Source organism: Argopecten irradians, chromosome 11 (assembly GCF_041381155.1).
Source record: "Argopecten irradians isolate NY chromosome 11, Ai_NY, whole genome shotgun sequence".
In the NCBI taxonomy this organism is placed as follows: domain Eukaryota; kingdom Metazoa; phylum Mollusca; class Bivalvia; order Pectinida; family Pectinidae; genus Argopecten; species Argopecten irradians.
Window position 1 is genome coordinate 37,812,321 of NC_091144.1, and position 9,617 is coordinate 37,821,937.

Sequence of the window (9,617 nt, forward strand, 5' to 3'; positions counted from 1 at the left end):
TGCACGCTTCCGTTTGTTGATGCGGCCTCGTTTTGGAAAAAAATACGTCATGTTCTATGTAAAGCTTGACTTCACTCTATTTTTAGAGGAGTATTTTCCTGGTCAAGCTAGGCAACTGACCACCCATATTGTTAGCTGTATGCATTGAAAATGATCTGAAGATTATATCTATGTACAGGATAAATTTCAATTTCGTAGTCTTTATATTTCATTGGGCGAAACCTAATACTTTACTCCAGAACAATCCACTCATTCAAGTTCATAACCATTTATAAATATTAAATGTAATTAGAATTCTTTCAAACACCGTGCAGGTGGGCAGGTACCTGAAAAAGAAGAAGGATATTTTCATTTTTTCAGTCCGTGTGGAGAAGGAGTACGATAGAGGAGAAAGAATGCAGACAATGAGGAGGGGATGGGGAGAAGGAGAAAAGGATGAGGAGGAAGAAGAGAAGAAATGATGATGATGAGGAGGGAGAGGAGGGGGCATTGAGGAGGAACGATAATGTAAAAATAATCTTTATCTATCGTCCGAACAGTCATATATTTTTAATATGTATGTAATGACAATTATTCTCTTCCCTTTTTTCTCAGATTACAGATTTTTCCGTACATTCGATGACTTAGTATACTTCGCTTACTTTCAAGACTTAAGCGTTGAGCTGCATTTAGTACGTCAGCGCACTTAATCAAACTTGCCGTTGTCCAGTTGACATCCATACTCCCATACATACATCTGATAACAATTATTAATAAAATATCAAGATACATGTATATTGTATCAACAATGAATAATCAATTAATTATCGGAGCAGTCATTTCAACAGCTATCCCCTCACACTGATAATGACGTCAATTACACGGATATAAGTTCATGCACTGAAAACTGTCAAAGGCATTTGGTAAGTAAATCTATAATCTATATACATGTGTAACTAAATAACAATGTCATAATAAACCATTGCTTTTGTAATTTGGTATTTTTTTTCTCTAATACCATCGAGTCTTTTATAATTCATTCTGGCTCAAATAAACTAGATCGGTTAGGTATTCAACAATCGTCAGTTAGAACGTTGTCAGCTGTAGTGTATATGTTCAAGGGTTCAAATTTAAGGGATATGTTTGGTGGTATATATGTTTGATATACAGATCCTATTGCATGATAGTTCATTTATTGTATGATTATATATAAATCCTCTATTTACAATGGAACAACAATGGATAGGAAGTTCCTGGATGTCTGCTTTTGTCTGAAGTGACATGTGAGGATAGGTGGATGCGTGTATCTATTATACAAATGTAATTCAGAAAAGGTCATAATTTCTAACATGCCACTTTTCCTAGCAACAGACGACAAACACGAAAACTGACGGGATATTGTTGCCAGGTAACAATACAAAACTAAGACAACGGCCGTTTATTCAATTTACCCAATATATAGTACCGCCTACAGTCCTATTAGTCATGGTTATGTTCGCCAATATTTCAATTTCAGGGGTTTGATAAATATTGACGAGTTAGCTGAAATGTGATCCTAAAATATTATAACAGGTACAATTTTTAACTAAGTCGAGTGTTTAAGCGTAGATAAGGAAAATGTAATGGCCAAGAACAATAGTTTCAGAAAAAATTAAAACGTCGTAAAAGTTGCCACTTGTGATGATGTAGCGGCTGCTATTATATATGCTGGTATAATTCTAACAACCTACCTCAAGAACAAGAGACGGACTGGGTCGCACAAGCCATATCCTTACTTAACGTCAATATGAATTCAAAATTCAGCAGGAATCTCTTATATTGTCTTTGATCTATCATAATAAATCATTAGTTTCAAATATCAAATCGTTAAAAGGAGAACATTATTTTACAAAAATATTATCCCATAACTATGCATGTTTCACAATGAAAAACCCATGTGATAAATTCCATAGCAGTCGATTATCATTATGTTTTCACACAGGTGGGTAGCACGTTGAGTTGCGAAACACAGTCAACGAAACATCCTCTGTCCGAGAGTTCATAGACAATACAATTTGCCTCCACTGTAACTTGTTTAACTCATCATTTACCACATGCCATAAGGTCACAGTTTTGTCGCAGCTGGTCGAGGCACTTAATCAATTATAAAGATTCTTGCAGCTGCATAGGCACCTGAAAAAGAAGAAGGATATTTTCATTTTTTCAGTCCTTGTGGAGAAGGGGGAGATGTATGATAGAGGAGAGAGAAGGCAGATGATGAGGAGAGGATGGGTAGGAGGAGCAGGAGGAGGAAGAAGAGGAGAAATGAGGAGGAGCAGGAGCAGGAGGAGGAAGAGGATGACGTGGAAGAGAAACGAAGATGTAAAACCAATCTTTATCTATCGTTGTAACAGTCATCATTATTTTATATGTATGAAATGACAATTATTCTCTTCTTTTTTTTTGTCAGATCACATATTTATCCTACATGACCAAGTATACTTTGCATAATTTAAAGGAAAAATTGTAAAACTTACGCGTTGAACTGCATTTAGTTCGCTAGCGCACTTAATCAAGTTTGCCGCTGTCCAGTTGATATTCATGCTACCATATATACATCTGATAACAATTTTAATAAAATATCGAGATATATTATATCCATAATGAAAAATCAATTTATTATCGGAACAGTCATTTCAACAGTCATTCCCTCACACTGATAATGACGTCAATTACGCGAATATAAGTTCACGCACTGAAAAATGTCAAATGTATTTGGTAAGTAAATATTTAAATTTGTAACTAAATAACAATGTCATATTAAATCTGTACTTTTGTAATTTGGTATTTTAAAATTCTGATAATTTCTTATATTATTGAGTCTTTTATACTTCATTCTGGCTCAAATAAACTAGAACGGTTAGGTATTCTACAATCGCCAGTTAGAACGTTGTTAGCTGTAGTGTATAGGTTCAAGGGTTCAAAATTTAGGGATGTGTCTGGTGGTATATATGTTTTATATCTATATTATAGTGCATGATAGTTCGTTTATTATATGATAATTCATTAATCGTCTATTTACAGTGGTAATACAATTGATAGGAAGTTCCTGGATGTCTGCTTTTGTCTGAAGTGACATGTGAGGAGAGGTGGAAGCGTATTTCTATTATACAAATGTAATTCAGAAAATGTCATAATTTCTAACATGTCACTTTTCCTAGCAAAAGACGACAAATACATGTACGAACACTGAGAGGATAGTGTTGCCTGGTAACAATACAAAACTAAGACAATGGTCATTTATCCAATGTACCCAACATACAGTACCGCCTACAGTCCTGTTATTAGATTTCAATTTAAGAAATTTTAATATTCTAATATGTGATCCTTAAATAATATAAAAGGTACAATTTGTAATTTTTATTATACCCAAACAAAAACATCAGGACCTGATTTGTTAAATTGCTTATATGAAAATATCATTTAAGACATCATTGTGATAATTAAGATTTTTCTACTGTAAACGTTTTAACGCTCAAGTCTTGTGTTAAGGAGGCGTCAAGAAAAATGTAAGGACCAAGAACAATTGTTCCAGATAAAATAAAAACGCCGCAAAAGTTGCCACATATGTTGCGGCTGCTATTATACTGGAATAATTCTAACAACCTACCTCAAGAGCAAGAGACGGACTAGGTCGCACGCGCCATATCCTTACTTTACGTTAATATGAATTTCAAACTCAGCAGGAATCTGTTATTTTGTCTTTAATATATCTTGATAAATCCTTAGTTTCAAATATCAAACCTTGAAATAGAGAAAATAATTTGACAAATATGTCTACACGCATAAAGAACAGGTTTCAATGGCGCAAAACTTTAAAAACCCTCATATTCCGTGAGTTCCATTTGCGGATTCGTACTAAATTAATACGACACCGCAAAAATAGGACGCGTTTGGAATTTTTCCATGATGGCGGTACCCATATGAAAGACGCGCTTCTAACATAAAAGTCATGCATTTTCAGTGTTAACAATAAAAATGTTTATAATTGCAATACCTAAATAGTTTCGGTATACATTGAAATAAATAATCCATGTAATTTCTTCGGAAAAAATACTATCTGTCTTGTTTTTCAACGAAGAAAACATATTTCGATGACAAATGAAAAATCTCGAGTCTGCCATCTTGGATCCAAGTGTTCGCTTTTGAAAACGAACCACTTGTACTGTAACGGTACAATTCTGCTGGTACGGTGCGTTCCATTTGAGATACAGCAGATTCGTATCGATAAAACTGATAAAATTCTACAAATGGAACGCACGTGTAAGGTTTCAAAAGAAGTATTTATATGGTTATTTTAAAGTTATCATATAATGTTTGAAAATAATTACTTAATCACGTTTGTGTAATCTACATTTGTGGTTGTTCTAAATTTGGCGTCGAAAAGGAAAAAAATAGGATTGTATAGTTAGATGAAACCCATTACTGTATCAAAGTTGTGAGATTTGAAACATTTCGAAACCTATTAGGTAAATATGGGCACTACTCCGGCAGCACCAAATCGATATACTTGTATCATTAGCGGATGTGTTTGAGTAAATAAGGAGAACTTTAATTAAGCGGGTTGTCGGAGCCACAGCATTACTGAGGAATCATTCCCCCCGAGAAATCTTCGTCTTACTAATGCAGTGACTTTGATAAGTGTTGGTGGTGACGTATCGTGTGTAATGTCTGGGTTCACGTTATTTACATATAGTGCATGTCTGCTAATATATTTTTACTTACTGTAAACAATAGAGTATATTATTCCATCAATTTCTATTCTGAAGACAATTTATTTTTAGTTACTATTGACAACATCCTCTGTACTCCAGGAGTTCCGATCACATACGATCTCTACATCCCTGGACTTTCTCAGTAAAACTGGAGGCAACAGAACAGGTAATTTAGTCCTTTGCTGTACACCAAAAGAGCCGTGTAATATTTTAACATTTTCTATTCGGAGGACATTTTACTTTTAGTTATAGACATTTCATACATTAATTTAGTATTTGCAAATACCCTCGGTTGATTGTAGCAATAGCGATGCGCATCAGCTAAGCATAGTGCTATTAGCCGATAGTTAAGATCTCAGATAATGCCAATACACGTTGAGATTGGGTTAATGAGAGATAGCGAGCACAATGGCAACCGCATCCAAACTTTAACAGCCCGACAAGGTTAACCTTACTGCTTTGGTCGAAGTTGTGATTGCATATGCAGTCGTTTCATGTACGTGACTATTACATGTATTATCGAAAGTATATATATGTTCCTTCTCTCTTTCAATCAACATGATTTCCCTTTAAAATGACCGAATATCGTTAAAGTGATCAGATGCTAACTGTAACATTTCCTTCAAATTATAGTTTTTGTTCCTCTAACTTCTAATTAGCTGACTAATTTACAATTTTGCGCATTTGTGCTAAAATTTGACCGCACCCTAAAATAGGCACTTTTACAATATTGATTCGCCCGGTGCAAGAAGTAATGATGTAATATCTGTGAAGGCACATCGGAAAATCTATGAATACTATAACAGTGAGAGTGATTTGGGAAGAGACTAAAAAGGAGAAGAGTATAGACAAATGTGGATCGACCGTCACTTCTTCTATATACAGAAACCGGTCAATCTGACAGAATTGTGTATGAGTGTGAAACTATCGATCATGTAACATGATTATGTCCTATCTGCCATTAGCACAAAGATGTAAACTTTTTATTATTTATTGAAAAAAACCTCATTCTAGTACTTCACCAGGTGTGCATTTCCTTGTTCGGAGACGTCTGTTTCAAAATACTTTAGTATTTGTTTAAAATGTCACCGTCATGTCTGTATGGTTTGAACAAAAGCTTTTTGACTAATTGTTAAAATGATATAAAAATAACTCTTTAATATGTGGATATGGAGGATAGGGATGTTCTACCAGAGGGTCCTAGCAGGCTTTACAACATTTTGTGATCCCGAGGGTAGAACATCTCTACCATTCATATCCACCTATGAAAGAGGTTTTTTTTTCTCTTATACCTTGACGTTTTTATTACAAGTTTATGATTATGATACCCCGCTAGTTTGAGTAAAGTTAGAATTAAACCTTGACTGCATATAAATTCTCTTTACATGAAACTTTTGTGATCTTTCAAACGTAAGACCTGTTGTTTGTGTCATTTATAGTAAAACCAGAATCGTTTCTGAAAAAAAGTTTAAATTTTACCGATAAAATAGTAATTTTGCTGACGTTGTGACGCGACGATGTTGTATTGTATTCTGTATTTGCATATTACAAAGTTATCTGCCCTTGCGGGTACAATGTAGGTATTGTTTGTCAGGTCATGTGTTTGCGAGCATCACGTCATACTTTTCGGAGAAAACGACCTGAATTGCGCCCACAAAATAATTCAAATGGATACCTACCCGCAAGGGAGCTAACTCTAGTATGCAAAGACGGCATTGATAGACATGTTATAGAACCTCTGCCGACATGAGTGTGTCACATCAGATAAACCAGTATTGCATCCATATATATGAGAGAAATAAAGATAAGGAATCTTTGAAAGTGGTTACGCTATTTATTTAGAGAGTAACATTTTTGTGATGTGGTCAGAATTGAACTGATCTAATCTAAGGACCTTTAGTTTCCTCATTACCATATATATTCAGAATCGTTGTATTCGCTCACGTTAAATAAAAAAGAACAACAGAGAATGGGAAATACATTTTGTCCAAGGGATTTTCGTCATTTTTTACCGTTGAATATTAAGATAAAGACCTACACGGCGCTTACAAGCGTTTGTTTATGTAGACAATTATTAACTATCCATAATTGCTTATTCTGAAATCACAGTCTCATCGGGACTTGCCTCACCACACATCTTGTCCGGGTCAAACATCAGGGGTCGATAAAACATGCTATTGACAGTATAAGCCTTCAACTGCCTAAGATCAATGTCTGGAACCTTATTCGGATGATGTTATAACGCGCCTGTCAGTTACACTCGCTCCGATCAGCAGTGCCACACTACTCGTAAATTAAGCAATAAACTGTTACCAGATTGGACATGCAGTTGATATGAGGCCCATCCGGAAGGAAGATAAATAGAATGGCATCTGAGAAATCATTCATAGTGTTTGGGCTTGGAGTTACTGAGTGCTAAAAGTTCACCTAATTGGATAACAACCTTTCCCTTCTACGTTGAAGTTAACGGAGTTTGGTCCTCGGTACGGACGTGGGTAAATCACGGGTCACATTTCCCGTCACGTGGGTTTTCGCAGAACTAGCATTCCGATTTCCTGTCATTCTCAAATCCATCACGCACTTGCACCCGAGTTATCGAGAGTGATTTGTACAAGATGCATTTTTTTGTTTCGCAATCAATATTAAATGAATGAAGTTTAAAGTTATGCATGGTTAATGCTTTTGATAATAAAAAATCAATTCTCCAAAATTTATTATAAGTAATAAAATAAGAATATAAGAAGATTTCGCCACTATGGAAGGCCTGTTAAAACAACATTTTTTTTGTCCATTTAATTTCACATTAAGAAATATGGAAGTTCATTTGATGAAGCAAAAACGAAAATTGCATAAGCCCCCGATCCTTTTAAATTTGACATGTAATATTTCGGGGAAGACTCATATACTTAGAAAATTAATTTATGACAAGTCCCAAAAGATTCGTTTTAACAAACTCTGTCAAGTTTGATTAATTCGATATTTATCAAATGTGAAGTTAATTTTAATCCCGTCACGAAGAAAAGCTAGTATATAGGTCGGGATATTCTTTATTGATATTGATTTGAAGTTAACGCCTCCGCCATGACTACCCTTAAGATGATTCTGTTAATAAAGTATGTCTTGAAAACGTCTTTTCTTTATGCTAGCTTGTATTAATTATCCAGTGGTCTATTGAGGGCACTTTATTTCTTTAAAATTACTTCAATGAGTATATTGATGCATTGATATACTCGTTTGATGGGTCTTGTCAATATATTTTATGAGAGAAAGTGTGACAGTTCTTGTCCTTTCCTCTGGTTTTTTATGTAAACGATTTTCAAATAGGACGCATGTGTTCTCCGGCATGATTCTTGCATATGTAGTACGCAAACGTCTAGCAACCATGACAAAGGAAGTTATTTTGCCTTTCTTTTCTGCATTTTGTTATTTTGTCCTTATCAAGCTTTAATTTGGTATTTATTTATAAGGCGACAATTATGTACACTCCGTTAAATGCTTCTCAAGAATTTGGATGCACTTATTGTACACAGCTTCCCAGCTATTATGGTATTGTTATCGTTACGGTAATATTTTGACTTTCAAATATCCTGAGACAGACGATGCCGAGAAGGAAAATACGATCATCTCCGACTGACTATTTTGTATCCTAAGTAAGGTAACGTTATGGTCTTAGAACGACTATGCTGTATTACCAGTAAGAGTATAAAAGGAACTAGGAAAGGATATGATTTGGATAGCATGAAACCTTTTGAACAGAGTAATACGAGAACCATGACGACATGCTGCGTTTTCCTTTATTAAACAAATCAAGCATCACTTTAACTAAATCCTTTCTATATACTGTAATCAAACTTTCTTTCGTGACTTTTTGATTTCACGATTTCCGTTTCAAAACATTTTCGCGGAGATTCAGTTTCGCGAACAAAATTGAATGGAAATACATTTGGATAATGTGATGGGTCAGAGAGACCTCCGGCCTATAATATGAAGACCTCTACGACAGGTAACATGTAACAGATTTAATGGTGTAAGAATTGTGGAAGATATCAATTCGAGGAAATAAGCCTTCCCGAATTTACCTTGATCGCGAAATTCGCGAAAATTAATCGTACGCGAAAGAAAGTTGGTTTGCAGTATGTCTTACACTTTGTTGGAAAATATATATACATTCTTAGTAAATCATTGCAGAAAATGAGAAAAAAAGACTTCCGATTCTTCCTAAATATGTTGTTCGTAGCGATTGTATCTCTATTCTCATCAGGCAATCAAATTGTAAAAGTAGGCACTGTGATTCAGTTTAAAGATGCTCCTCCGCCGACAGAGCATAAACGATACTTATAATTTGAACAATAATTGGTGTGTAATTCTATATGTATATATGTCTAATTAACACAAAAAATAACAAGATTTTTTTTAATTTATTTATTTATTTATTTATTTATTTATTTGTTTGCTTTCTGGTGCATGCACAATTAGTGCATCATTCCATACCAAAATTTTAACACTTTTTCAAGAAAGCGTTACTGAGTAAAAAAATAACTAAAATATCATCAAAAATAAGCATTTCGATGTATGCACAATTATCATTCCATATAGGACATAGTGCCACGGAATTTTTTTCGGGATGTAATTAATTATTTTAAATATTTTCATCTTGAATTAAAATAAGGTCAAGCTTTTCCAAGGTGGTAATGGTGTTATGTATGTAACTTTTGTAACTGAAGAAAAATACTAAATCGTCTGCTCCTGCTTTTGATAGTGAAAAATACTATTTCTCAGCGGTGGAGTATCTTTAAGACAGGAACGATGTCCTTCAACTGCTTTTGAATATAAACGTCACACTACCAAAATTTTAACACTTTTTGGAGAAAGCATTACTGGCAT